Source organism: Psammomys obesus, unplaced genomic scaffold, assembly GCF_907164565.1.
Source record: "Psammomys obesus unplaced genomic scaffold, mPsaObe1.curated_primary_1811, whole genome shotgun sequence".
Classification (NCBI taxonomy): domain Eukaryota; kingdom Metazoa; phylum Chordata; class Mammalia; order Rodentia; family Muridae; genus Psammomys; species Psammomys obesus.
This window is the reverse complement of record NW_026587216.1, coordinates 21,201,804-21,229,318: the sequence shown is the minus strand read 5'-3', so window position 1 is coordinate 21,229,318 and position 27,515 is coordinate 21,201,804. Positions and strand designations below refer to the sequence as shown.

General features: G+C 37.6%; 1 pseudogene; it reads left to right on the top strand.

The window, feature by feature from the left end:
* The first annotated feature begins 24,439 nt into the window (after positions 1–24,439).
* On the top strand, positions 24,440–25,618 carry LOC129673746 (phosphoglycerate kinase 1-like; annotated as a pseudogene).
* The last annotated feature ends 1,897 nt before the right edge of the window (positions 25,619–27,515 follow it).

The window sequence follows — 27,515 nt, the reverse complement described above, 5'->3', positions numbered from 1 at the left end:
AACTGGTTCATGAATTAGGAGTAACTACCAGTAAATGACATGCAATCAACAATGGCTCTTAAGATATTTTGTCTCTGGGAAAACTATAAAAATAGCAAACTGCTGATAGTGCAAATGTGGAGCCAAGAGGAGAACATTTAAAAAGACAAAGATAATATGGTTGCCTTTGGCAATGATACAAAATAGAAATTGAATAAAACTGGTTAATTTGAGGAAAGACTAAAATACTCAGAATAAGTCTGGCAGGTTGTTTTGGGCCAAAGCTTAGGAAAACAGGAGCTAATGTGCCTCAGGCTGAAGTTATGAACCACAGCGTTATAATGATGGAGGGAAAATAACAACAAGAAATGCAGAAGCTGGACTTAGAAAACTGGAAGAGACTGTAGAGAGAGCAGAGATACACAGTCAGCCAGAGCAGGAGAAGACATCTTCCTAGAGCCCTACAAGCAAGCTCATGACTGGAGAGGGGCTGAGCCTGCTGGAAAAGTTCATACAGAGTTTGTCAGACCAACCCCGTGAATCAGCTACCATATGGCTGGGGAAACCCTGCTGGTCTGACAGTGAGATTGAGGAGATGGTCTGAAGACTTGGTTGTGTGTATTCCACATGGAAGTTCGTAGTAGATTTTCACTACTGCCGGGTGGCAACGTCACGCTGTAGAATCCAGAGTATTCAATGAAGAAAGTGGATTTAACAATGTAGACGACTCAAAGAAATGGAGAAAGAAGCCTATACTGATGGCCCTTTGAACAAAATGGTCATGTAGAAAATCTCTGAATTCTGTCATTTCTCTGTAAACTGACTTAGTATTTCTTCTACCATAGCATTATATGATATTCACAAAGCGTCTGTGTACCACATCCCACTCTGGACCAAAAAAGAAAAAACAAACAAACAAACAAAAAAAAAACAGAATTTGAATTTAATGAAGTGGAAAATTTTAATAATGTGCTTAAATAGAAGAAATGTAAAACTTCTGTAGGATTTTAATGGAGTAAAAATTCCAATATTTAGACAGTTATTAAAACCAATATGTAAAAAGAAGAAATAAATGCTAAAACACTTCCAAATTTTTTTTTGTAAAATTTAGTGTATGTCTTAATAACTAGGTGTCAGAACTTATCAACTACAGAATGGATATTTGATATAAAAATTAACATAAAATTGAAATGACATGTTTCCTAACTACGTTTATAATTACATATGCGTCAAATACTGTAGGATACAGGAAAGAAAATATTGCTTTCTTCTTTTGTCGCTACCAAGGGACGATATAATGAAGTTACAGTGTTGGAGAGTGTAGCTGGATGACCTGACTAATTCCCAGTTCAGATTTGCTATAAATGGATGGCCACAAAAAAACTCTTGCCATCATCTCTTTTCATACAACTGTTAAAATGTTATTTCCTCATTGATTCTAAAATGTATCATCTTGGATTATTTCCTCTCTTTACTTCTTAGCGTTTGAATATACTTACAAGATTCTTTGTTTGTCAGTCTTAGATCTAAGTATTGCCTCCCAATAAACATCTAAGAAATGGGCCCAAGGTAATGATCACCAGGTATAATGATAAATTCAGTGAAATATATTTAAAATTAGAAGCTGTACTATGATTAAATAGCATGAACTAATTATGATACCATGAGAATTCCAAATGTAATTTAATAGAGGCCAACCCCTATATAAACTAATAGACAAGTTATTTAAAGAATTAATAGTGGTAGACAAAAAAAAAAAATCAGAAACACCTTTTGACTATCAGGTTTAGGGAAAACACCTTATTATACACTGAAAGACATTAAATTTAAAATGTGAAAAGTGAAAATTTTCTGCATATGAGAAAATATATGTGTTTCAGAATGAGCAAATATGTCTTAAAATGGCTCCTTGGAACTAGTGATGAAATATTTTATTTAGTAATACTGATTTCTTTCATTCCTATTTTAATTTTAGCAATTTTTTGAAATTCTTTACTAATTCTTTAATAGAAATTTTGGGGAAATATGTCATTAGTGGATGCATAGGACAAGAGGAATGTGCAGATGCTATCTCATTTCCTGAAATCATTTAATTAAAATGAAACTTGAAGTGCAACTGGCAATGAGACAGTGGAAATATCAGATCGTTTGGAGTCAGAACTCTGCTGACCTGAATTCCAGTCCTAGTTGCTTCATTATTAACTATCCTGAGTTTCAATTGCAGCATCTTTAATGAGCTTGGAACAAGTGAATGTTTTTCAAACTTTGCTTAGCAACATGAACTTCTTTCTTCAAGTGAAAATTCATGTGGAAAAATAATATATTTTATGTGCCCATAAACAAACAGAGCTGAAACGCCTGTACTACAATCAAGCACCATAGGAGGCAAATTGAAACCCACAGAACCAGCTGGTGCCACTCAATGCTAACATTTCAGAATCCCAAAAGTAGTCATGTTTTATTAATCATAATAGCAACATCTAGACATCTGGACTAAATACTTTATTTATTTTGCTTTTTCTACTCATCTAACAGCATTAAGTGAAAATAAAGCCCAATCCATTAATCTACCCAACAGACAAACTACGAGTAAATGCTAGAGTCAGAATTCAAACCCAGGATAATTTGTGACTAGAAATTTCAAATTGACCTTTTGATAAATATTTACTGTGCACTGGGTACTGCTTACTTCCTACAACAATAACCACATGGCTTAGAGGTTACTATGCTTGTTTTAAATTTTAGCTATAAATGGATGGCCCAAAAAAAAAAAAGCTAAAATTTAAACTATCTGGTGCCTCATTCATTTTCAGAAGACACACCCCAATTCTTCGACACTAGTAAGTTCAAAATTGTTAATTTTGAAATTTTAAAGCTTACGTTCTATCGCTGTTATTGTATTGCTATTCCTCAAGGTCTAATATCAAGAGCAAAATCTTTGTAGGTATTATTAATTTGATGTGTGTGTTCTAAAAAAACAAGTCATTGTGCTGCCTCAAAGCACTAAAATATGAAGTAAGCACAGTAAATTTTTAGCACCATACAGTTTCCTTCCTTTATTCTAGATTATATCCCCAGGCCAAATGCTTACACATGACCACAATAATCACTTGTTGAATCCAGGAGTTATTCTACTAAAAATAGAATATGATTACTTAATAAGAACATAAATGAGAGACTATTTCAGTTTATCAGATAGTTAAACTTTACACCTAATATTCTACATGAATGAGGAGAATAATACCACCTGATATTTTCTAAACATCAAATATTAGCATTCAAACCCTATATAAAAATCCTATATCCAAATGAAGGATATTTGAACCTTCAATGGTAAACAAACATGTCAGACAATACACGATCTTGGTTTTGAGAATCATATAGCAAAGAACATTTTATTTTTGAATTTTTCCTAACATAAAACCTCTTTATTTCTTAGAAGCAAAACATAGGGTAAAAGTGATTCGAAAGAGATATTGAGCCTCACATATTGAAAACAAAGTGCTGGATTTCATCCAGAAGTAAACAGGTAATTGTGTTAATATGTGGATGCTGAAACCTCCTTCTTGGCTGTCTCTTGAAATTGGCGAGGTCATGATAGTGAGTGCCAAAAGCCTGAACTTGGCACTTCTCTTGAATCAGCATATATGGGTGGCCAGCTGGAAAGTTGCCTGAGGAGTTCTAATAATTTGAAAATCATCAACATAAATTTTTACTCTAAAAAGAATGCTTTTTTTTCTATTCTAGAGGGCTGCTGACACATTTTAGGGACTTTAGCAACAGTACATGAAGACATTGGCCTGACTTTAGGCTCAGAGATGAAAATTTAAGCATATTTGAAGAGAATGGAAATAAGAACAACTTTCTTCCCTAAGACATGAGAAGTCTACTTAAAAAGCTCCACAAGGACCAAATATATCTGGGCACAGGGTCTTTTCTGAGACTGACATTCAATCAAGGACCATGTATGGATATAACCTAGAACCTCCACTCAGATGTAGCCTGTGGTAGCTCAGTAACCAATTGGTTTCCCATAGTAAGGGGAACAAGGACTATTTCTAACAGGAACTCAATGACTGGCTCTTTGGCCTCCCCACCCCCCAAGGGAGGAGCAGTCCTGTTAGGCCACAGAGGAGAGCTTTGCAGCCAGTCCTGAAGATACCTGATAAAACAGGATCGGATGAATGGGGAGGAGGTTCCCCCTATCAGTGGACTTTATGTCAGAGAGAATTCTGTTTTTCACTTTGTTCTGCTAAAACTTCGAACCTTAAGACCTATCATCATGAGTTCTACAAGGACAACAACAGAACCAAAAAATCTGAGAACAGGGGTCTTTTCTGAGACTGATACTCCAACCAAGGACCATGCATGGTGATGACCTAGAACCCCTGCCCAGATGTAGCCGATGGCAGATCAGTGTCCTAGTGCCCTCTAGTAAGGGGAACAGGGGGTGTCTCTGACACGAACTCAGTGGCTGACTCTTTGATTACCTCCCCTGAGTGGGGAGCAGCTTTTTCAGGCCACGGAGGAAGACAATGCAGCCAGTCCTTATGATAGGCTAGGTTAAGAGGGTAGGGGAGGAGGACCTCCCCTATCAGTGGACTGGGAGAGGGGTATGGGAAGAAAGTGGGAGGGAGGATAGGATTGGGAGGGGCTGAGAGAGGGGGTGACAGCTGGGATACAAAGTGAATAACTTGTAATTAATAAAAAAATAAATTAACAAAAAAAAGAAAATACAAAAAAAGACCTATCTTCATACAAATAGATGAAATCTCTTAAGTCTTTAATGCATTCTTAAAATGTACACAGCATCCTGAGCTGCTGGAAGGGCAGCCATTTTATGACTATTCCCATCAGTGCCCTCTCACAAACTACATCTTTAAGAAATACTCTTTAACATTTATATATTTAATATAAAGTATAGATTTCTCCCATGAACAAAATAGAGAATATCTACATATTTATTTCAAAATATGGCATTTATAATAAAAAGGGTTTAGAAAGCTAGAAGAATAATCACAATTATTAAATGTTGTTTCATAATAGCATATTTTCACGTGAATAACGGCAAGTTATTCTTCTATCAGTTTTCATAAGGACAGGAAAGAATTATTGGTTCTAACCTGTGATAAAGAAGGGGGCCAGGTGTGGTGCCACATGCCTTTAATCCCAACATATATGGAGGCAGAGGCAGGCAGATTGCTGTGAGATTGAGGACAGCCTGGTCTACAAAGAGATTTCAGGACAGCCAAGGGTACACAGAGAAAGCTTGTCTCAAAAAACAAAACAAAACAAAAAAAAACACAAAAAAACAAAACAACAACAACAAAACAGACCTGAAGAAGCTAAACACTAAGGAGGACCCTAGGGAGGATGCTTAAATCTCATTTAGAATGGCAAACAGGATAGACACCAGAAGCGGTGGAAGAGAGGAAACAGGATGGGAATCTAGAGTCCTTTGAAAGGATTCACCCAACAGGGTATTAAAGCAGATGCTGAGACTCAGGGCCAAACTTTGGGCATAGTGCAGAGAGTCTTATGGTGAAGGGAGGGGTGGGATTACAGGGACATAGAGGGGACAGGAGCCCCACAAGGAGACCAACAAAACTAAAAGAGCTGAGCCCAGGGGGTTGTGCAGAGACTGATACAACAGGCTCATACCATAAGTTTGTGGAATGCAACCAATAGCCTTGGCAATATCCTATGACGTCTGGAGGTTTCAATGATACCCCTTTGGCTAATGGCTCAGCAAGGTGTAACCCATTCTTGGCACTGGGGGTTTTACTTAGTGGTGTGAGATGTCTAGTTGGGGCATTCTCTCTTTTGTTATTTGGTAATTCTATTTAGATTCCTTTCATAGATGTATGTGCTTGAAAAGCTTCTACACTATTAATTTCTATATGGTTTTTCAAATGGCCATTATTGTTAGTTGTCCTAACCCATATTTCCTCTTTTACCCTTCTCCTTCATACTTCTCATTATTTAATCCCCTCATTCTAGTTTCCATTTTTATCTCTCCTTAATGCTTTATTCTATTTGCCTTCCTTGAAAGATCCTCTTTCCCTTATTGGTCTGTTACTCTGTACCTAACCTCGATGATTATTTCAATTGTAGCACAAATATGGAAAACTTAAAAGCTAACATGAACATACAAAGAGAAAACCTTTGCTCAACTATGTTCATAGCAGCTTTATTTGTAACAGCCAGAACCTGGAAACAACCTAGATGTCCTTCAACAGAGGAATGGATACAGGAATTGTGGGTACATCTACACAATGGATGCACCAATGGAAGACGTGGAGAGGACCTAGACCCCTACTCAGATGTGACCAATTGGCAGCTCAGTCTCTGTGTGGATCTCTGAGTGAGGGGATCAGGGGCTGCCTCTGTCATGAACTCAGTTGACTACTCTTTGATCATTTGCTATTGATGATGCAGCCTTGCCAGGCCATGGAGGAAGATGATCCAGGCTGTCCTAATGAGATTTAACAAGCTATGGGCAGACAGCAATGGTGGAGAACTCTTCCTTTCAGTGGACCAGGGGAAGGGGATAGAGGAAGGGGAAAGAGTGGTACTGGGGGAGTTGAGGGAGGAGGCTTCAATCAGGATATATAAAGAATAAATTGTGAAGAAAAAAATTTTTTAAATGGGACAGATTTTTGTGTTTTATTTCATTTTGTTTGGCCATTCTGTCTTATTTGTCCTTTTGCTTGTTTGTTCTGATTTTTGCCTTAGTGTTTTTGTGGAGTTTTTTGAGTGGGGGGAAACAAAGTTGTTTGGGTATGGAGGTGGAAAGGATCTGGGGATAGTTGAGGGAGGAGATAATATGACCAAATCATGTCAGAAATAGTCCCTCTTCCCCTTAATAGGGTACCCACTTGGATAATGAGCTACCATGGGCTACATCTGAGCAGAGGTTCTAGGTTATATCCATACACGGTCCTTGGTTGGAGAAACAGTCTCATAAAAGGGAGGAGCAGCCTTATCAGGTCACAGAGGAGGACTTTGCAGCCAGTCCTGAAGATACCTGATAAACCAGGGTCAGATGAAAGAGGAGAAGGTCCTCCCCTATCAATGGACTTGGAAAGGGGCAGGGAGGAGATGAGGAAGGGAAGGTGGGATTGGGAGGGAATGAGAGAGCATGATACAGCAGGGCTACAAAGTTAATAAACTGTAACTAATATTAAAAAAGTAAAAAGTGAAAAAATAATAAAAATATGATCAAATTGTATGAAAAAAACTTTTATAAAAATATATAGGATACAATTCTTTTAAAATGCCTGATGCTTTTGAAACAATGACAGATTAAAATATTATTGTGCCTATTATCCAAACAAATAATGTGACTTTAAGACAGGAAATCCTTTGTGTTGGACTTTGAATTTTATGAGTTGTTAAAAATCATTTTAGTTTCAACTTTATAAAATAAAATGAACCTAAAGATGGAACAAATACATTAAAAAGTGCATCCATTTAGCAAACAGCATTGGATACCATCTCTTTCTCACACTTCTCACCTCACAGTGATCAGCTTGTGCATTTTCCTCTCAGTCCATTATTGTTCAGATAATCTAGTCAGCAACTGCTTCTTCCAACCTCTTTCTAGCTCATTACCCCATCATATGTCATGCTGGCCTGTATCACTGTCTCAAATTACCTTACTCACTTCTCTATACGTTCATTTAGGCCCCCTACCCATTATCTGCCCGCAACCAGAAGGTAATCTCTTTGAAAGCAGAAAAGTGTGTCCTCAGCGCCACATCTGCAGGGCATTAGACAGTGTCTGGTTGATGTAGGTGATTGGCTTACAATGAAGAAAGAATAAATATTTATTTTTTTCACATTACATAGTAAATAGTCATTTTGAATGTATCATTGCAGTTGATTTTCAGAAAAATTCTACGAAATGACTCCATTTAGAAAATATGCCCAGAGGCTAAGATTATAGTTCAGTATGCTTTTTGCTAAGCACAAATGAGACCCTGGACTCAATGCCAAGTATCACATACACAAACATACACAAACCTCGCACTTTCACAGACTACATCCTTGTTGTTGGTGCGTCTTCTGTACCATCCGTCTGTCATGTTAAGTTCCATCTGCCTTAATTATTCTATGTCCCAGATGTGGGAACAAACACCAAAAGCCCATCAACTTTCAATGGCATTTGATTCATTAAACAGCATGAGTGACTGAGAAATACTAGAAATCTCCCCACTTAGCTTCTCCCAATTATCCCAGCTGTGCACGAGTACTAACACAAGCTTCCATGCATCATTAAGCTAAAAACATTTTTTTCTTTGCGAAATAGTAATATCCAGTCTATTGGAGGAAATCTGTTTATATTTATAAAACACAGTTTCAATTCCATTAGTCATATTCTTAATTTTAATTTTTTGGTCACATACTGTGACTTAAGTTATATATTTTGTAGTCTGCCTTCTGTTTCTGATCATACAAATTTTGCCAGATTTTTTTTTGTTTTTACAAATCTGTTATACTTTTTTTCTGGTGCGCACAACTGTATTTTATTTCCTAGCTTCATAGGAATGTGTGTATGTAAGTCTATCTCAGAGAACTAGTCTTTGGCCAGTGAATGACAAACAAGATTAAGAAGAAACTGTAACAAGGTGAACCCCAGAGAGACTACAGAAAGATGACACTAGAGAGCCTAGAATCCGGATTTGTCAATTTGACTATGGCTTGAATAAGATATGAAATAAACACTGTGCACCTGATATGAACTCAGATAACAGGATATGACTTGGTGTGGTGGTTTGAATGAGAATGTCCCCCATAGGCTCAGATGTTTGAACACCAGGCTTCCCACTAGTGGAAATTCTTCGGTAGGTTTCACATATGTTGTCTTGCTGGAGAAAGTATGTTGCTGGGGGCCACCTTTGAGGTTTAAAGCCTCTGTTATTCCCAGTGCACACTGTGCCCCCTGCTTTTGGTTTTACATACCCTTGACTCCTGCTGCTAGCATTCCTTGACAGGATGGATTCAGTTGCTCTGTAACTATATGCCCAATAAACCCTTCCTCCTACAAGGTGCTTTGATCATAATGTTTTATTTATCTTTTATTGTTTGTTTACTTTATCACAGCAGCAAAACAAAAACAAAAACAAAAACAAAAACAAAAAACAAAAAACAAAAAACAAAACAAAACCCCTAAAACTTGGCTAACATTTTCTACTAAAACATTCATGGAAGAAATAAAACGATATTCAACCGTGTTACCTGGGGCTGTAGAGATGGCTAAGTGGTTAAGAGCATATATTATTACCCTTGCAAAGGATCCCAAATCAATTCCTTTGCACCTCAAGCTCCAGGAGGATCTGATGCCTCTGGCTTCCCCAGTCACCTGTACTCACATTCACACACATTGCTTACACACATACACATAATTATAAATACATCTTTAAAGTAAAATAAACCTGTCCTACATTGTCATATATTTTAATTGCAGACAGAGTTTAAAATTATTATTTTGGGACCTTAACTATGACTGCAATAATATCAATCAAAAATTTTAATATTAATAATACCATATATTGTTATCCAGAATCAAGCTTGTGTATGCAATTATTTGCACTACATGGTCCACTTATGAACTGTAGTTCTGTCTAAGTTTAATCTGAGATATTTGGAGGTTTTATTTTATTGTACTTTCTGTGAGTGCAAGTGTTCTGCTCTTTGATTTTTCTGATGGCTTTATCAAGACCATTTTATATATTTTGTGACTATATTATTAGATTATTTTTATTCATTTATTGAATTCTGGATTTTTAAAATATATATTTATGTAATGTGTAAATAATGGTAACATTTTCCCTCTTTTCCAAAATCTGTAATACTACTGTATTCCAAAATATTAAGTAATAGGTAACTCAATGTACATGCTTTCTATGTGACTACACTGGGCATTCATAAATGTTTCATTATCAACAAGGATGTTTGCAAATGGTTTGAGATATGCATATAATTTGACTTAAAGGGGTGTCTTTTTTTTTTAATTTTACAAAGGATTTTGTGCTTTTACTTGCAGTCAATTGTCCTAGGATATCTCATATTGTTAAACATTCTTTCAATCTTGAAATAAAACCACTTGGTCATGGAATATTATTCTTTGAATGAAGTGCTAAGTTTATTTTCTGGATTTTATTTACTATGCTGCATTAATATTCATATATAAGATGGCTTATCTTTTCCTTTCTTGTGGTGTCAGATTTTGGTTTCAATATCATATCTTTTTAAAGTAATTGGAATGAGTTTATTTCCTATGCCTGGCACAATTTAAATTGTATAGAAATTACCTGCTTTGGAGGTCAGAAAAATATTCATCCATGAAATCCTGATAGTTACATGCAGGCCCAAATGTAATAACAGCACATTCGTTCCAGGATAATTGTTTTATTTAGCATATCCTAATCTTTTGAGTAAATGTTTATTATTTTCAGTTTCTTAGAAAACATACAAGTGTATTGCTGAATTTTCAAGTTGGTTATATGTTGTATAACAGAAATTCTAAAAGTGAAAGTTTAATACTTGTTAGAGATTATGAAGATATTCAAAACTTTATTTCATAAATATTTAAAACAAACATTAAAGATTTTATCTCTCATTTTTCCAGGGAGCGTTTTAGCTCTTTGAAGGAGACGGTATATATAACTTACTCTATATTTGGCAATGTAACAGTTCTTGTTCTTTTATTAGGGAGCTTTTCCTGGAACTGATATCCTCCAGTAGGCATTTTGGGGGAGTGGAGACTAGAAAGTAATGTGAAAAACAATGCTATTTTTTCAGAAATATTTTTTTCTTTTCTCACATATTACATCCCAGTGACAGTTTCTCCTCTCTCCTCTTCTAGCACTTCTTTTCCTGAAACCTCCCCTCTCCTCTTGATCTCTCCTCCTCCCTTTCCCTTCAGAAAAGGGCAGGCCTCCCAGGGATATCAACCAAACATGGCATATCAAGTTATAATAAGACTAGGCACAAATGCTTATATTAAGGCTGAATGAGGTAACCCAGTAGAAAAAAAAGAGTCCCCAAAACAGGTAGAAAACTCAGAGACAGCCCTAGCTCCCAATGTTAAGAGTCCCACATAAAAACCAAGCTACTTAATCTTAACACAGAAGCAGAGGGCCTAGTTCAGACCCCACGCAGGCTTCCTGATTGTCACTTCAGTGACTGCGCCCCTATGTGCCCTGGTTACTTCATTTTGTAGGTTTTCTTGTGGTGACTTGACTCCTCTGGATCCTACAATCAGCCATTCATATTCTCCCAACCCACCCTCCACAGGATTGTCAGAGCTCTGCCAAATGACAACTATGCTAGGCTCCTGTCTATAAGTGTGGCAGAATACCATAAGGAATCATTTCATTAACTATTTTTTTTTGAAAGTCATGTTTGTTCCTAGGTCTAGGTTTCTGGGTGATCCAGACTCTGGCTCCTTGGCCCTCCAGGTAATGTCAGGCATGGGCTCTGTTTCATGGCATGGGTCTCAAATGGTTTGGTCGTCGATTGGCCATTCCTACAGTTTCTGTACTCTTTTACCCCAGCTCATCTTGCACACAGGACAAAGGGTAGGTTGAAGGTTTTGTGGTAGGTTGATGTCCCAGTCACACTGCCGGGAGTCTCGCCTCATAACAGAAGATGGCCAGTTAAGGCTCCATATTTCCCATCAATGGGAGTCTTTTCTAGGGTCACCCTGATAGATTCCTGGAAGTTTTCATTGCACTAGATTTTTAACTCGGCCCCACTCCCAAAATGCCCCACAATTCCAGTCATCTCTCCTGGTATTCTCTCCCTCCATCCCCTCTACGTGGTTCCTGCTGTTTCCATCCCCACCAGCACACAGTCCATCTACAAATTTTATTCTATTTCCCCTTCCCAGGAAGGCCCATCTTTCCTTTGTTGAGACTTTTTTGTTACTTAGCATCTCTGTGTCTATGGATTGTAGCATGATTATTCTTTACAGCTAATATTCCTTATAAGTGAAAATATAACATGTTTGTCTTTCTGGGCTTATGTTATCTCACCCAAGATGATTTTTTTTTTTTTGGTCTTATTTAAGGTATCCTGTGCCTTAAGAATCTTTTCGGTTTCTTGAGGTCCCACTTATTAATTATAGTGCGTGTGCTATCTGTGTTCTGTTCAGCAAGTTGTCTCCTGTGCCGATACTATCAAGGCTAGTCCCCATTTACTCTTCAGTAGGTTCAGTATACCTGGTTGTAAGTTGAGGTCTTTGATCCACTTGGACTTGAGTTTTGTGCAGGGTGATAGAAGTAGAACTATTTGCATTCTCCTACATACCAATATACAAATTAGATAAGTATCAGTTGTTGATGATACTTTCTGTTTTCCCATTGTGTAATTCTGGTTTCTTTATCAAAAATCAGGTGTCCATTGGTGTGTGGATTTATATCTGGGCCTTCAATTCAATTCCATTGATCAATATGTCTATTTTTATGCCACTACCATGCAGTGTTTATTACTATAGCTTTGCAGTAGAGCTTGAAATCAGGATGTTGATATCACCGGAAGTTCTTTTTTTTTTGTTTGTGTTTGTTTTCTTTTTTTAAATATATATATATATATATATATATATATATATATATATATATATATATATATATATATTAATTCTTTATTAATTACACTTTATTCACTTTGTATTTCCCCTGTGATTCCCTCCCTCCTCCCGTCCCAATCCCTCTCTCCCTGCACCCTCTGCATGCATGCCCCTCCCCAAGTCCACTGTTAGGAGAGGTCTTCTTTTTATTTTGATTAATTTCACTTTATTCACTTTGTATCCCCCATAAGTCCCTTCCTCCTCCTGTCCTGATCCCACCCTTCCTCCCCCTTCTTCACGCATGCTCCTTCCCAAGTCCACTGATAGGGGAGGTCCTCCTTTCCTTCCTTCTGATCTTAGTCTATCAGATCTCATCAGGAGTGGCTGCATTGTCATCTTCTGTGGCCTAGTAGGGCTGCTCCCCCCTCAGGAGGAGGTGATCAAAGAGCAGGCCAATCAGATTATGTCAGAGGCAGTCCCTCTTAGGAGAGGTCTTCTTTTCCTTCCTTCTGATCCTAGTCAATTAGGTCTCATCAGGAGTGGCTGCATTGTCTTCTTCTGTGGCCTGGTAAGGCTGCTTCCCCCTCAGGGGGAGGTAATTAAAGAGCAGGCCAATCAGTTCATGTCAGAGACAGTCCCTGTTCCTATTACAATGGAACCCACTTAGATACTGAACTGCCATGGGCTACATCTGTGCAGGGGTCTTAGGTTATCTCCATGCATAGTCCTTGGTTGGAGTATCAGTCTCAGGGAAGACCCCTGTGTTCAGATTTTTTGGTTCTGTTGCTCTCCTTGTGGAGTTCCTGTCCTCTCCAGATATTACTGTTTCCCAATTCTTCCATAAGATTCCCTGCACTCTGCCCAAAGGTTGCCCATAAGTCTCAGCATCTGCATTGATAGTCTGCAGGGCAGAGACTTTCAGAGGTCCTCTGTGTCTGGCTATACCTCTCCTAGGTGTATACCCAAAAGAGTCTCAAGTACACAATAATGAAATTTGCTCAACCATGTTTGTAGCAGCCTTATTTGTAATAGCCAGAAGTTGGAAACAGCCCAGATGCCCCTCACTTGAGGAATGGATGCACAAATTGTGGTACATCTACACAATGGAATATTACTCAGCAATAAAAAACAAGAAAATCATGAAATTTGTAGGTAAATGCTGGGATCTGAAAAAGATCATCCTGAGTGAGCTATTCCAGAAGCAGAAGGATGCACACGGTATATACTCACTCATATAGACATATAATATATAATAAACCTACTAAAATCTGTACACCTAAAGAAACTAATCAAGAGGGAGGACTCTTGCTAAAATACTCAATTCCTATCCAGAAAGACAAAGAGGATGGACATCAGAAGAAGGAGAAAAGAGGGAACAAATCTGGAAGTTCTTTTATTGTACAGGATTGCTTTAGCAATCCTGGGTTTTTGGTTCATCCACATGAAGTTGAGTATTGTTCTTTCATGGTCTGTAAAGAATTGGTGGAATTTTGATGAGGACTGTGTCAAATCTGTAGATTGTTTTTGGTTGGATGGCCCTTTTTTACTAAATTAATCCTACCAATCCATGAGCATGGGTGATCTTTCCATCTTCTAATATCTTCTTCAATTTTTTTCTTGAAAGACTTGAAGTTATTATTATACAGGTCTTTTACTTGCTTGATTAAAGTTACCCAAGAAATTTTAGATTATTCATGGCTATTATTAAGAGTATTGTTTCTGTGATTTCTTTCTCAGCCCATTTTTAATTTGTGTAAAGCAAAGCTATTGATTTTTTCAGTTAATTTTGAATCCAGCCACTTTGCTAAAGATGTTTATCAGCTGTAGGTATTCCCTGGTAGAATTTTTAGGTTGGCTTATATATACAATAATATCATCTGCACATAGCAATATTTTAACTTCTTCCTTTCCAATTTATGAGATTTCAGGCAGTTCTTATGTCAATATCTCCCATATTTCAAAAGAAGTGCTGGGATTATGGTGCTAACACAATTTTAAATGTTTTCTGGAGATAAAAATCTCAATTTGTCCGGGTAAGATCTGTTTACCTGCTGAGCATTTTCCCCACTCCTGCACCACATCTACGTTGAAATAGGATGTTTCTATAGGTACTAGTGTAACTCCATAATGTTAGTTTTGTATAACTAGATTTGAATTGTAGAGGTAACATATATGGAATTATGTATTTTACTGTGTAAAATAGGAATTACTTAAATTCTGATCACCCTGTAATTTACAAAAAGTATTTACTTTTAACTAACTTTGTTGGTCATTAATGTACATATCTTAATATACAAAATGTGATAAGTTTTGATGGACTTTTTTAGTGTCTTGAAATCTGTATATGACAAATCCATTGTCCACACATGGTAGCTCTTTCTTATCTGTGAGGAAGTATTCCTGTTCTTTCCTATTTGTTTTTCTTTGATGAATTTTAAATTTTACTTTATTAGCACTTAACTATAAAGCAAACATGAACACAGTTTGAGAACAAACCTTAACGCATTTTAGGGAAGATAAGGAATGTGCATAACCTGGAGTGAAGACATCAAACATTTCTTTACCCAGAGCTTCCCTTTCCACAGGTTCCAGGTAATTGCAAGTCCAGGTTTTGTTCTGGAAAACCAGAGATTTCTATCAAGAAAAGAGAGATTTCTTGCCAGAATGTCACAAAAATAAAGCAAAATATACACTTTTTGAACCAGCTATTTTCCTGGACATGGAATTTTCATAATTCACCTATGTTTTTTGTATCAGCTGTTAGTTTCTTTCAGTGACTGCAAGAGATTTCCATTGCCTAGACATCAGGATTCATATGTTTCATTTGTTTGGCGTGATATGAGATTTCTATCATAGTACTGAAGGAGCAGGCAGAAGTTCAAAGGGAACCGACCAACACACACTTATCAGAACAACATTCTTCTCATATGTCACATGACTTTTTGCAAAGGAATGGTAGAGACCTTAAGTCATTTTTGTGCTTTGTTATTTTTAATACTTTCATCAGTGCTGTGGGTGCTATGAACTTTTTTTTTAGACATTCTAATAATCACATCTTATTTATTTATTTATTTATCTATTTATTTATTTATTTATTTATTTATTGTGAAAGCTCAATTTCTTTTTGTATTTTAAAGGACAGGAACCTACCATAGATGTACTCTGAAAGACTCCACTCAGCAGGGGATCAAAGCAGATGCTGAGAATCAAACATTTGGCAGAGTACAGACAGTCTTATGGAAGAGTTGGGGGATAAAAGGACCTGGGGGGGACAGGAGCTATAAGAAGCCCAACAGAGCCAACAAATCTGGGCTCAGGGGGCCTTGTGGAGACTGATGCATCAACCAAAGACCATGCATGGAGAGGAACTAGGCCCCTTGCTCAGATGTAGACAATAGACAGCTCAGTCTCCATGTGGGTCCACTAGTCAGGGAAGCAGAGGCTGTCTTTGACATGGATTCTGTTGCCTGCTCTTTGATCACTTACCCCTGGCCAGGTGGCCTTGCCAGGCCACACAGGAAAAAGATGCAGACAGTCCTGATGAGCCTCGATAGGCTAGGGTCAGATGATAGGAGAGGAGGTCTCCCCCAGGAGGGAAGAGGAGGGGAGAGTGGACCGGGGAGGAGACTAGGAAGTGGGCTACAATTGGTATATAAAGTGAATAAATTATAACACACACATATTAAAAGCATGGTTTATTCCTTTCAAAAAATTTACATAGGCATCATGCCAAGAATAATAATATCTTGATACATATGTTTTTAGGATATTTTCTAGAACATATAAGAAAACACCCTATGTAAATGATGAATAATTGAGAATAATTCCAAAAGCAATATAAAAACATATTACTTTCCCCTATATTTACAAGCTTTAATACAGAAAAGTATATTAAACAAATCTTCAGAGGTCTAAGTAATATTATATGTCAGACACTCAATATTTGAACAACTGTTTACAATTTTTTTTTTCTGTGGTGGGCTTTGATTTTTCTTTCACATTCCGAAGCAAACTTGATTATAAGTGTGTTTCTCATGGTTGGAAACTTGCGTTTTTCTTAACAGGGAGGTTTTATTTCTAAGAAGACCTTCCTTTCACCTCCAGGGAAGGTGATAATCCTATACTTTTAAACTTTATAACTTACAAATCTACTAACTTCAGGATTGACAAGACATTTTTTATTTTTCTTTACCCACCATATATACTTTATATGCTAGTATTTTAATGAGGTAGAATACAGCTATGCTTTTAAGGAAAGGAAGCCAATTTCCCTTCTAATTGCTTAAAAGATTTGTTTAGTTTGAACTTGAATTCCACTTACACATAAGGTATATTAAGAAATTCCAGTAGCAAAAGTAAGTTTTTTTAAATTAATATAATTTATGTTTATATATTACAATTTATTCACTTTGTATCTCTGCTGAGGCCCCCTCCCTTGTCTCCTCCCAGTCCCACTCATCCTTTCTCCTCTCTCCCTATGCCCTTCCCCTAGTTCTCTGAGATGGGAGGACTTCTTTCCTTCTATCTGACCCTAGCCTATCAGGTCTCATCAAGGCTGGCTGCATCATCTTCCTCTGTGGCCTGGCAATACTGCACCTCCCAGGGGAAGGTGATTAAATAGCCAGCCAGTGAGTTCATGTCAGAGAGATCCCCTGTACTCCTTACTTGGGAGCCCCCTTGGAAACTGAGCAGCCAGTGGGCTTCCTTGGAACAGGGGGTCTAGGTCCTCTCCATGCATGGTCTTTATTTGGAGTATCATTCTCTGCAGGCCCCTCTAGGCCCAAATATTTGGCTTTGTTCGTCTCCATGTGGAGTTCTTGTCACATGCAGGTCTTTCTAGCTCCCTTTTCTTCCATAAGGATTCCAGAATTCTGTAGGGTTTTTAAACATAATTTTTCAGTGAATTTTTGGGAATTTCACATCATGCACCACAATCCCACTTACCCTCCAGTCCTTCCGAATCTGTCTTCTACCGTTAACATCCCCCTCAAAAATAAAATAAAAAATTATAATTAAAAAGGACAAAAATCCACCACTGCCATCATCATCACCACCAACAACAACAATAACAAAAAAAAAAAAAAACAATCAAGAAAACCAAAAACTTTCTCACAGACCCCTCTGGGAAATGATCTGCTACTCTATCAACTGCAGCCTTCTGTGCACATACTATTTACTCCTCCATCTTGTAGGCCTCTCTGTCCTATATTCCTCTTTAGTAGTGTCATTGAAACTAGTGCTGTGTTACACAGTATACCCTTTTACTCGAATAGTTATACTTTCAACAAGAGATCATCTGGAGGTATCTCCATCCCTGACCTCAAGCTGTACTACAGAGCAACAGTAATAAAAACTGCATGACATTGGTATAGAAGCAGAATGGTGGATCAATGGAACCGAATAGAAAACCCAGAAATAAATCTACACACCTATGGATACTTGATTTCTGACAAAGAATCCAAAACCAAACAATGGGAAAAAAAGGCAGCATCTTCAACAAATGGTGCTGGTCTAACTGGATATCTACATGCAGAAAAATGAAAATAGATCCATATTTATCACCCTGGACAAAACTAAAGTCCAAGTGGATCAAAGACCTCAACATAAAACCAGACACATTAAATCGGTTAGAAGAAACAGTGGGGAAGAGCCTTGAACTCTTTGGCACAGGAAATAACTTCCTGAACAAAACACCGACAGCACAGGCTCTAAGATCAACAGTCAATAAATGGGACCTCATGAAACTGAAAACCTTCTGTAAAGCAAAGGACACTGTCATCAGAACCAAACAACAGCCTACAGACTAGGAAAGGATCTTCTCCAACCCTATATCTGACAGAGGGCTAATATCCAGAATATATGAAGAACTCAAAAAGTTAAACACCAACAATCCAAGTAATCCAATTAAAAATGGGGTACAGAGCTAAACAGAGTTCTCAATAGAGGAATATCAAATGGCAGAGAAACACTTAAAGAAATGCTTAAAGTCTTTAGTCACCAGGGAAATGCAAATCAAAATAATTCTGAAATTTCACCTGACACCATTCAAAATGGCTAAGATCAAAAACTCAAGTGACAATACATGCTGGAGAGGATGTGGAGAAAGTGGAACCCTCCTCCACTGCTGGTGGGAATGTAAACTTGTACAACTACTCTGGAAATCAATCTAGCGCTTTATCAAACAACTAGGAATAGTGCTTCTTCAAGATCCAGCTATACTACTCCTAGGCATATATCCAAAAGATGCTCAAGTATACCACAAGGACATTTGCTCAACAATGTTTGTAGCAGCTTTATTTGTAATAGAACCTGGAAACAACCCAGATGTCCCTCAGTGGAGGAATAGATACAGAAATTGTGGTACATTTATACAATGGAATACTTTCAAATTTTCATTGCAATGAGTCATTGGGTTGCTTTGAGGTCTCTGGCTTTTGCTACACAAACAATAATGGACCCTTACTGAGGCTTTCAGATACCCTGCTATTGCACTGAGTCATTGGGATCCTGCTGCTGTGCATCCTCAAAATAGACTCTTCACATGCTCCAAGAGCATGGATGGAGCATAGATGGAGAATATGATAGGGTGAGCCAGCTCAAAGCCCTGGCTCTGGGCCTATGTGGTAATTGAGTTGAGTTGGTTATCCTGTCCTCTTTCCCTCATTGTCAAAGCAAGAGGTAGGGCCAGCTTTCCTCAGGTGAGGGGCAGGGACAGTTCTTCCAAGTGCCCCAGCTGGTGAGGGGCAGAGCCAACTCTCTCACAGTCATGCCACCAAGGCCATCTTTCTTACTGACTAGGCAAGAGGTGGGATCAGCTCTTTCACACCCATGTCACTCCTGGTACCACCATGCAATGGCCTGTGAGAGTCAAAGCCAGCTCAGTGAGGTCTCTGGACATTAATTTGGCTTTAGGCTGCAGTACAGACCGCTGACATCCTCATAGCCATTGGTGGTCATACGGGCCGTAGACATCACCACAGATCCCAGGCTCTGGGAGGACCATGAATGCCGAATGGCCCTCAGTGGCAGCATGGGTCTGGGCATCAACATGGCTTCAGGTGGTATCTCAGGTCTCTCACATCAGGATGTTCCTCCCTGCTCTTGCCTATCTTCACAGTGCACAAACTGCTCCACATTTCTTTCTCTTCCATCTCTCTGCAACATACTTGGTAGCTTCTGCCATGACCCACCAGGTGAGGGCTGGGTAGGGCCTGGTGTCTTGGCCTAAATTCTGTCTGTCTGTAAGGAAGATTTTTGTCTCATCTTGGACTGGCTTATTTGAATGATAATTTTAAGTCATAAAAACTCCCTCCTTTACAATAGAGAGATATGAGATATTTTGAAATTAATATTTCCTCGCAGCTTAAAATAGTTAGAAACGTTGGATTCAGGTAAACTATGTGGCTAGCTTTTCTATTGTTTAAAGTACCAGTGCCTTTTAAAAACAGCATTCTTTAAACAGACATTTAGCGGCGCTGTTCACAGGTCAAGCTTGGGTGTCCTGTAATACATACATTTTACAAATTGTCTAGGACAATATCCTAAGTAGGTACAAATGATTGTTCACTGAAAGGTTACCTGGATTTTGTAAGAGATGGAGCCCACAATCAAATTCCATGCAGTGTCAGGACTAATTGTCTGTCTTGTGCTTCCGGGTATAGAATGAGGTCTGCCACACCATGACTTCTTACTACACATCTAACATGTTAAATATGTTCATAAGCATTATTTTATGTTTTTATTTTTGATAATTTTATACATATTATTTTGATCATATTTGTCCATCTAATTATTTTTAATGCCACTCTTATTGGGGTCATTCTCTTGCTGGTATATAGAAATACAATAGATTTTGTATGATAATTATATGTGCTGACTTTGGCTCATCTCGTACTGTTCGAATAAAAAAACCCTTTCTTAATTCCTTTGACTTCGTTCCTCTTTCCCTAAGATATCCACCATATCTTTTTAATCATAAATATTCTTCAATAATTATTCACTAAAATGACTCTATATTTTGATGAAAGTTAAATTGTTTATAAAATAGAAATACTGGGATGCATATTTGTCAGTGTCCTTTGTTTTACAGAAGCTTTTCAGTTTCATGAGTTTGCATTTATTGATTGTTGCTCTTAGAGCCTGTGCTGTTGGTGTTCTGTTCAGGAAGTTGTAGGTCAACTGTCCTAACTTCGAGATAACCTTGTGTGATATCTTTAGAAGATAATTCTTAGAAGCATTGTTTTCAGATCAAGAGATGCTCATACACAATGGGGCTGGTAGTGTAGCTCAGTGGTTGTGTCTACTCATAGGAATCCCTAGATTCAGACCTGGGCAGTGGTGTAGACCTGTAATCCCAGCACTCACAGAGTCAGAGGCAGGCAGATCTCTGTGAGTTTGAGGCCAGCCTGGTCTACAAAGCGAGTCCAGGACAGCCAGGGATACACTGCAAAACCAAGCCTCAAAAGAAAAAAGAAAAAAAAAAAAAAAGAATCTCTACATTTAGTAACACCTAACTTGAATAACTTGGGATGCTATAGAATGTCTACAAAGAATTTAGCATTCATCACTATGACATGAAAATTTAAATTTCTAGATATATCTCTTAATACTATTATTTTTTTAGATATTAAATAACTTCAAACATATTTTAATCATTTATAATATCTTCTGAGTTATGAAAGATGTGTGGGCAGTGTTTTTCTTTACTCAGAGAGCAAAGAAAATATCAGACAAGTAATGGTAACATATTATATTTAAACAAGTCAAAGAATTAAAAATTGTAAAACATACTAGTGTTTTTTTTTCTCACTTCCGCTTCTTATGTGGAAATGTTTTTCTCTCTGAGTAATAGCTAACACACATTTTAGAGAGTCTACTCTATGTTTTAGAGAGTATCTCCAGCAAATGGACAATTAGATATTTTCGATAATTCAAATTATCTATTTCTTAAGGGAGTAAGTTTACCCATTGGAGATTTTTCCCCCTAAAGGAATAAAATTTTTCAGAGCTGCATTAGTATTATTTCTACTCTGGTTTCCAATTGAGAATTTTCCCAGTGTTTCTTTCTGTGGCGTTTCTGTAGATAGCACATTCTGTAAAAGTTATGTAGTATTCAGAAGCTCATAAGAGCCCATTCATAAGCTACATGAGAACAAGTCTCCTTTTGTCCTTTTCAGATGCAGTGGTAATTTAGAGGTTGAGTATTTTGGATGCAGATTAAAGTAAAGGTAGAATTTTAAAGAAGCAAATAATTTTTAAAAAATTAACATCCACTTACATAGTATAAGAATATTGAAAATTAGAAAAGAATAATTAACTTTATATTGTAGAAAGTAGGTGCTTGGGAGTTGGGCAGACGTAAAAGTTTGGATGTTGAATTCAGTCTCTTGTAAGTGATTGAGTAATTTACTTAACTTCTTTGCATATATTAGGCAATAACAGATACTGGAACTTAAGCCACAGAGAAGTTATATAAACTGAATAAATAGGGAGCAGGGGCTTAATGGCTGTAGGACAAGTTACAGTCTTCATTCCAGTCAAATCTTAATTAGAATGGAGAATTAAATGATAATGACATTTTATGAATTCAGGTAAAAATTAGCCTCGTTAATTTCTTTAAGTTATCATCTTCCTTAAATTTCTTTAAATAATAGGCTTTATAAAGTAGATTTGCACCAGGTGAGTGAAAATGAAAAAAAAAAATATAGCCTTTGCCTAACCAATAAATTTAATTTAGCTATTATTATGAAAATTTTCGAGCAATGTTTTGATTAACAATCAATTGTAACTGTATGTAACCACTTTCTAATAAAGTCATCAAAACTAAATAAAGATTGATAGTATGCAATACTAACCTGTATATTATAGCAAGATGTTGCCTCAAGAAGATAAGGGAACAAATAAAGTCAGGGAAACGCGACTGTGTGCATTTGAGAAAAATAAGGTATTTCCTGCATCTGAAGTAAACTGAACGTAGCACAGTCAGTAAAAAGGTGCAGTCTTTTTCTGGGATAAAGATTTCAAGCTGGTAAAATACATACTGTTTTGCAAATCATGAATCTTTGATTTTTTATGTTTATAGTTGTTTATTGGACATAATGTAAATTAGATACAGTAGTAGTTTTTTTCCAAAATCTATTTTTTATTTTTTTATAATTTTTATTTTTTAAATATTAGTTACAGTTTGTTAACTTTGTATCCCTGCTGTATCCCACTCCCTCTCTCCCTCCCAATCCCACCCTCCCACTCTCATCTCCTCCCTGCCCCTTTCCAAGTCCACTGATAGAGGAGAACCTCCTCCCCTTCCATCTGATACTGGTTTATCAGGTGTCTTCAGGACTGGCTGCAAAGTCCTCCTCTGTGGCCTAGGAAGGCTGCTCCTCCCTCGGGGGGTGGGGGGAGCGAGGTCAAAGAGCCAGCCATTGAGTTCATGTCAGAAATAGTCCCTGTTCCCCTTATTAGGGTACCCACTTGAACACTGAGCTACCAAGGGCTACATCTGAGCAGAAGCTCTAGGTTGCATCCATACATGGTCCTTGTTTAGAGAAACAGTCTCATAAAAGACCCTTGTGCCCAGATATATTTGGTCCTTGTGGAGCTCCTGTCCTCTCCAGGTCATGTTAACTCCCCTCACCTTTTTTTTTTTTTTTTTTTTTTTTTGATTTGCTGCACTCAGCTAAAGTTTTGGTTATGAGTCTTAATATCTGCTTTGATACACTGCTAGGTAGTCTTTCAGAGGCCCTCTGTGGTAGGCTCCTGTCCTGTTATGTGTTTGCTCCTACATTCAATGTCCATCCCATTTGTCTTTCTAAGTGAGGATTGATCATCGTACCCTGGGTCCTCTTTCTTGTTTATCTTCTTTAGGTATATAGATTTCAGTAAGCAGAAAGACACACATGGTATATACTCACTTATATAGACCTATAAGATAGGATAAACATACTGAAATCTATTTTTTTTTCTTAAAAACAGTTACTATAAAGATACCCTTTCACTAAGTTTATTTGAAGTTTTTACTGGTTTCACTCACCATTAATTTGTTGTATTTTTGGATGGTTATTCAACTAATAGCATGTTTACATTTCAAGGAGAAATGATGAAGGGTAAATTTTTACCTTTATTTGTTTGAAATCGTTTCAACTATGTTTATCTTTTTGTTTCAAATAAGTCAAAAGAAGTGATGGCCCTAGTTCTATAAAACACATAAATATTTATGAATTCTTAAATGTTATTTTCTGAGTTATAGTACTGGATTTAGCCAGGGTTGGGTCTCCAACAGACTGTGCCTTTTCACTGATGCTGTACTATAATTATTGTCTTCTGACAAAGATATGTCTATACCTTACACTTTCACTGAACCCATTTTCCAAGTCTTATTAAGATTAAAAAAAAGTCAATAAATTTAGCATGAGGTAAACGTGAATGTTGTCATCCAGCTGGAGCCTTCCACCCTCCTACCCATTGTTCATTTCCCTATAAGGATTTGCACCAGGTGCTTCTCTTTCTTTTTATGTGTGAATGCTGAATATATTTTATACCATTTCACATTTTGACAGTGCTTCTCATTACAATTTTTCTTTTCATATTATGCAGTTGATGGGAAGTCAATTTTTCCGTGTATGATAGATTCCATCATTTGCTCAGTAATGTATCTCTTGGCAGTGAATATATTACAACAGCACATCCCAGTGGTTTGACCAGAAAGAACTAAAGTTCTAATCTTGACACAGGTCCTGTGTGCATCTATTTCTCAAAAAGATGTTTTACTCATGAAATATTCCCAAGTGGCTTTAGTTAATCTTTGCCCATCTTATAACTGAAGACAGTATAAAAAGAACTTTAATCCTCTTCCTCAGGTGTAGGCCTCACAACACTTATGGTGTCAAAATGGCATTTTCTAACAAGATGACTCTGGACAAGGTGGATAGGGAGGGGAAAGCATGTCATGATGAACAACCAGATAACAAAGAGCAAACGAAGCAAGCCTTCAAATTCTGAGTCAAGCCATCTGGGCCAGAGTGATGGTATTCCCATGCCTGGTAAGAACTTAGCTAGTTTCTGCAGACCTCAAATCTCTGTGGGGCAAGAATATTCTGTTCTTGAAGGATTGGGGGCCCAGAAGTAGAGAATGCCAATGCCAACATTTTATGCTTGGCCTGTCATCCTATGGAAAGCCTCTGCCTTCATGTAGAGGAGGAAGCAAAGGGAAAAATGCTCCTGGGGACAAGGTGGTTAAAGCTGAGCCAGCCAAAATTGCTATTTCCCAAATTTCACTGTCCCAGCTAGGGGACATCTCTATCAATGATGGTTTTTGGACTGCACAGTGAGCCCCCAGCTCCATGGTGGGTAAGGGAAAAAATCCACAGATGTCTGGTAGGTTTTTAATGAAGAAGCAGCTGAATTACATTACCAGTGCTTTAGAGAGTTCAGAGCAGTCCTCCCTAGCAACCATGGAAGGAGCTGGAGAGCTGCAGATCAAATCCAGTGTATTAGTATATACTGGACAAGTTAATAAAATGACCATTGGTGATGGGTTTTTACCTTCCTTATTAAGGAGCTCAGTTACATGGAGATTTGCACTTCCTTGTGGTGAAGAAAGGGCTAAAATTGTGAAAGATCACATGTCCAAACCTGAGAAATGTGGTGTGAAGATTTCATTATCTGTTGACTTAGACATTGCTGACAAATTTTGTGAGAATTCCAAGACAGGCCAGGCTATTGTGGCCTCTGGCTCACCTGGTGTTTGGATGTGTTCAGGCTATAGTATTGAGTGCAGCAAGAAATATGCTGTGGCTTGAGCTAAGCAGGTTGTTTGGAATGGACATGGGGTGGGGGGAGTATTTGAATGGGAAGCTTTTGCCGGGAGACCTAAGTCCCTCATGGAGGAGGTGATAAAGCCACTCTTAGGGGTTGCATTGCTCTCGCATGTGGTAGAGACACTGCCACTTGCTCTGCCAAATTGAACACAGATGATTAAAATAGCCACATGAACACTGAAAGTGGTGCCAGCCTATAGTCCTGGAAAGTAAAGTCCTTCCTGGGGTGGATGCTTTCACAGATGTTTAGTGTTTTCCTGCCTTTTGGTTCCTGTGTACAACCCCTTAGTCAACTTATTGGTTTCTGCATCTGCATTTGGTGTCAGTGGAAAGATTCAGCTCATGACTGAGATGTGACATTAGGATGCCTTCAACAGTTGCTCAGCATCTCAGCTTGTCTTTACTGCACCAGGATTTGTCTATGTTCTTCAAGATCCCATATGAATTCCTTAGTGACTGAAACCACTGTGCATTCTAAAGTTCTTCTCTTTACATTCTCTCTGTAAGAGGAAGTGGGCTATAAAAGCTTAGCTCTCTCTTTGTTGAAGCCTCGGGTTAGCTCTGTCACTGTTCATCACTTCATGATTTGGCAGGGAAATAAGACGAGATTCCAGCTGCAGGTTCAGAGAAATTATTGATCTACTAAACAATAAAGGTGTTTCCCTTTGCGTGTATGGGAGAACTTTCTTTTGAGAGTTCAAAGATGGGTTCTTGGTGAGATTATTTCTTTAAGTGTGTGAGTGTATGTGTGTGTGCACATGCATGTGGACATATTCGTGTGTATATGTATTTTTTTAAATTTTGCTAGACAGGGGACAGTATTTGAAGTGGGCTAAATGAAGTCTGATGTGCACTGACTGGTAAGGCTTGGTTAGAGAGACCTGATTAGGGGAAGCAAAGATAACAGACATGGAGACACATATATACAATTAATCTGGCATCAGGGAAACTGTGCATGCTCTGATACCGCTGCACCAGCTATGCAGCAATCGCAGTGCGTTTGTTAGGTGTAGTATGGTGGAGGGGGACTAGGTAATTTTGGTAGGGGGTCTCTGTAGGCGAGCAGCCTCAAGTGTAAATCTCAAGAACACACCATCAACATTCTCACATGGAGCAGAGGAAGGCTTTCTCATCTGTCTGAACCGTGTCATTCCCATGGATCTGAGCCATGTGATCCTTTACATGACCATGCTTATGTCAACAATATACACTCACCCAGGCCCTCATCAGCTCTTTACACATTTGCTCACAGAGAAGTGGTCATTCCAGCTAATGAATGCAATGAGGTCTTCTGTATCTGGATTTTTGTGGTCACTTCTCGGTGGATTTGTAATGAAGTAAGGGATGCATCTCTCTTATCTGCTCATTTGGTCACAGTAAGCAGCACTGTTCACTGTTCTCAGGGACATTTTTGAGCTCTCTTGTAATCTTTCCAGTATGCTTCTATTACTAAAACTGTGAATGAGCATTAAAAATGCTAACAACACAATGTAATCAAAAAATAATATTTTATTCTACTATGCTTTTCTCTTTTATGTGTTGGTTCATTTTATTTTGATTAGTGTTAACTTTCTAGAATATATCGGTGTCTCAAACTTCTAATTTATTTGTCTCTGCATTAGAGAAACCTATTAGGAACATCAGTTGATCTCCATTTAATAAAATAGTATAACAGATTATTTAACTTCTTGGTATATGTTCTCATCCACATTATAAATATTGTTTCTAAATATTCTTCCAGATGAGTCATTAGACTTTCTATATTTTCATTACTTTTACAGTTCTGTTAATTCTCTGTGATTATCTCTTTCTTTGTTATTACTTATAGAGTATTTTTTTTCTTTATCACCAACTAACTTCTGAGGAATGGCGCTTATGACAAAAGTTCAGTCTGAATAAGACCCCATAAGTTTTGTGTCACAGTTTCTATGTATACTTGGCAAAATAATTTAGTTTCAGGATGTTGAAAAAAAATCATTAGATGTTTTTGTATTCTAAGTCTCAACATACAGAAACTGTTGATTTTCATCCTCCTTAAGACTAGTTAGTACTTAGTTCTAGTATTTGGACATTCTTTTCAGTTTCACTATATTTTATTTGATTTCTTTTCTCCTAATTCAACATATCTTTTTAAAAATTGAGGTATC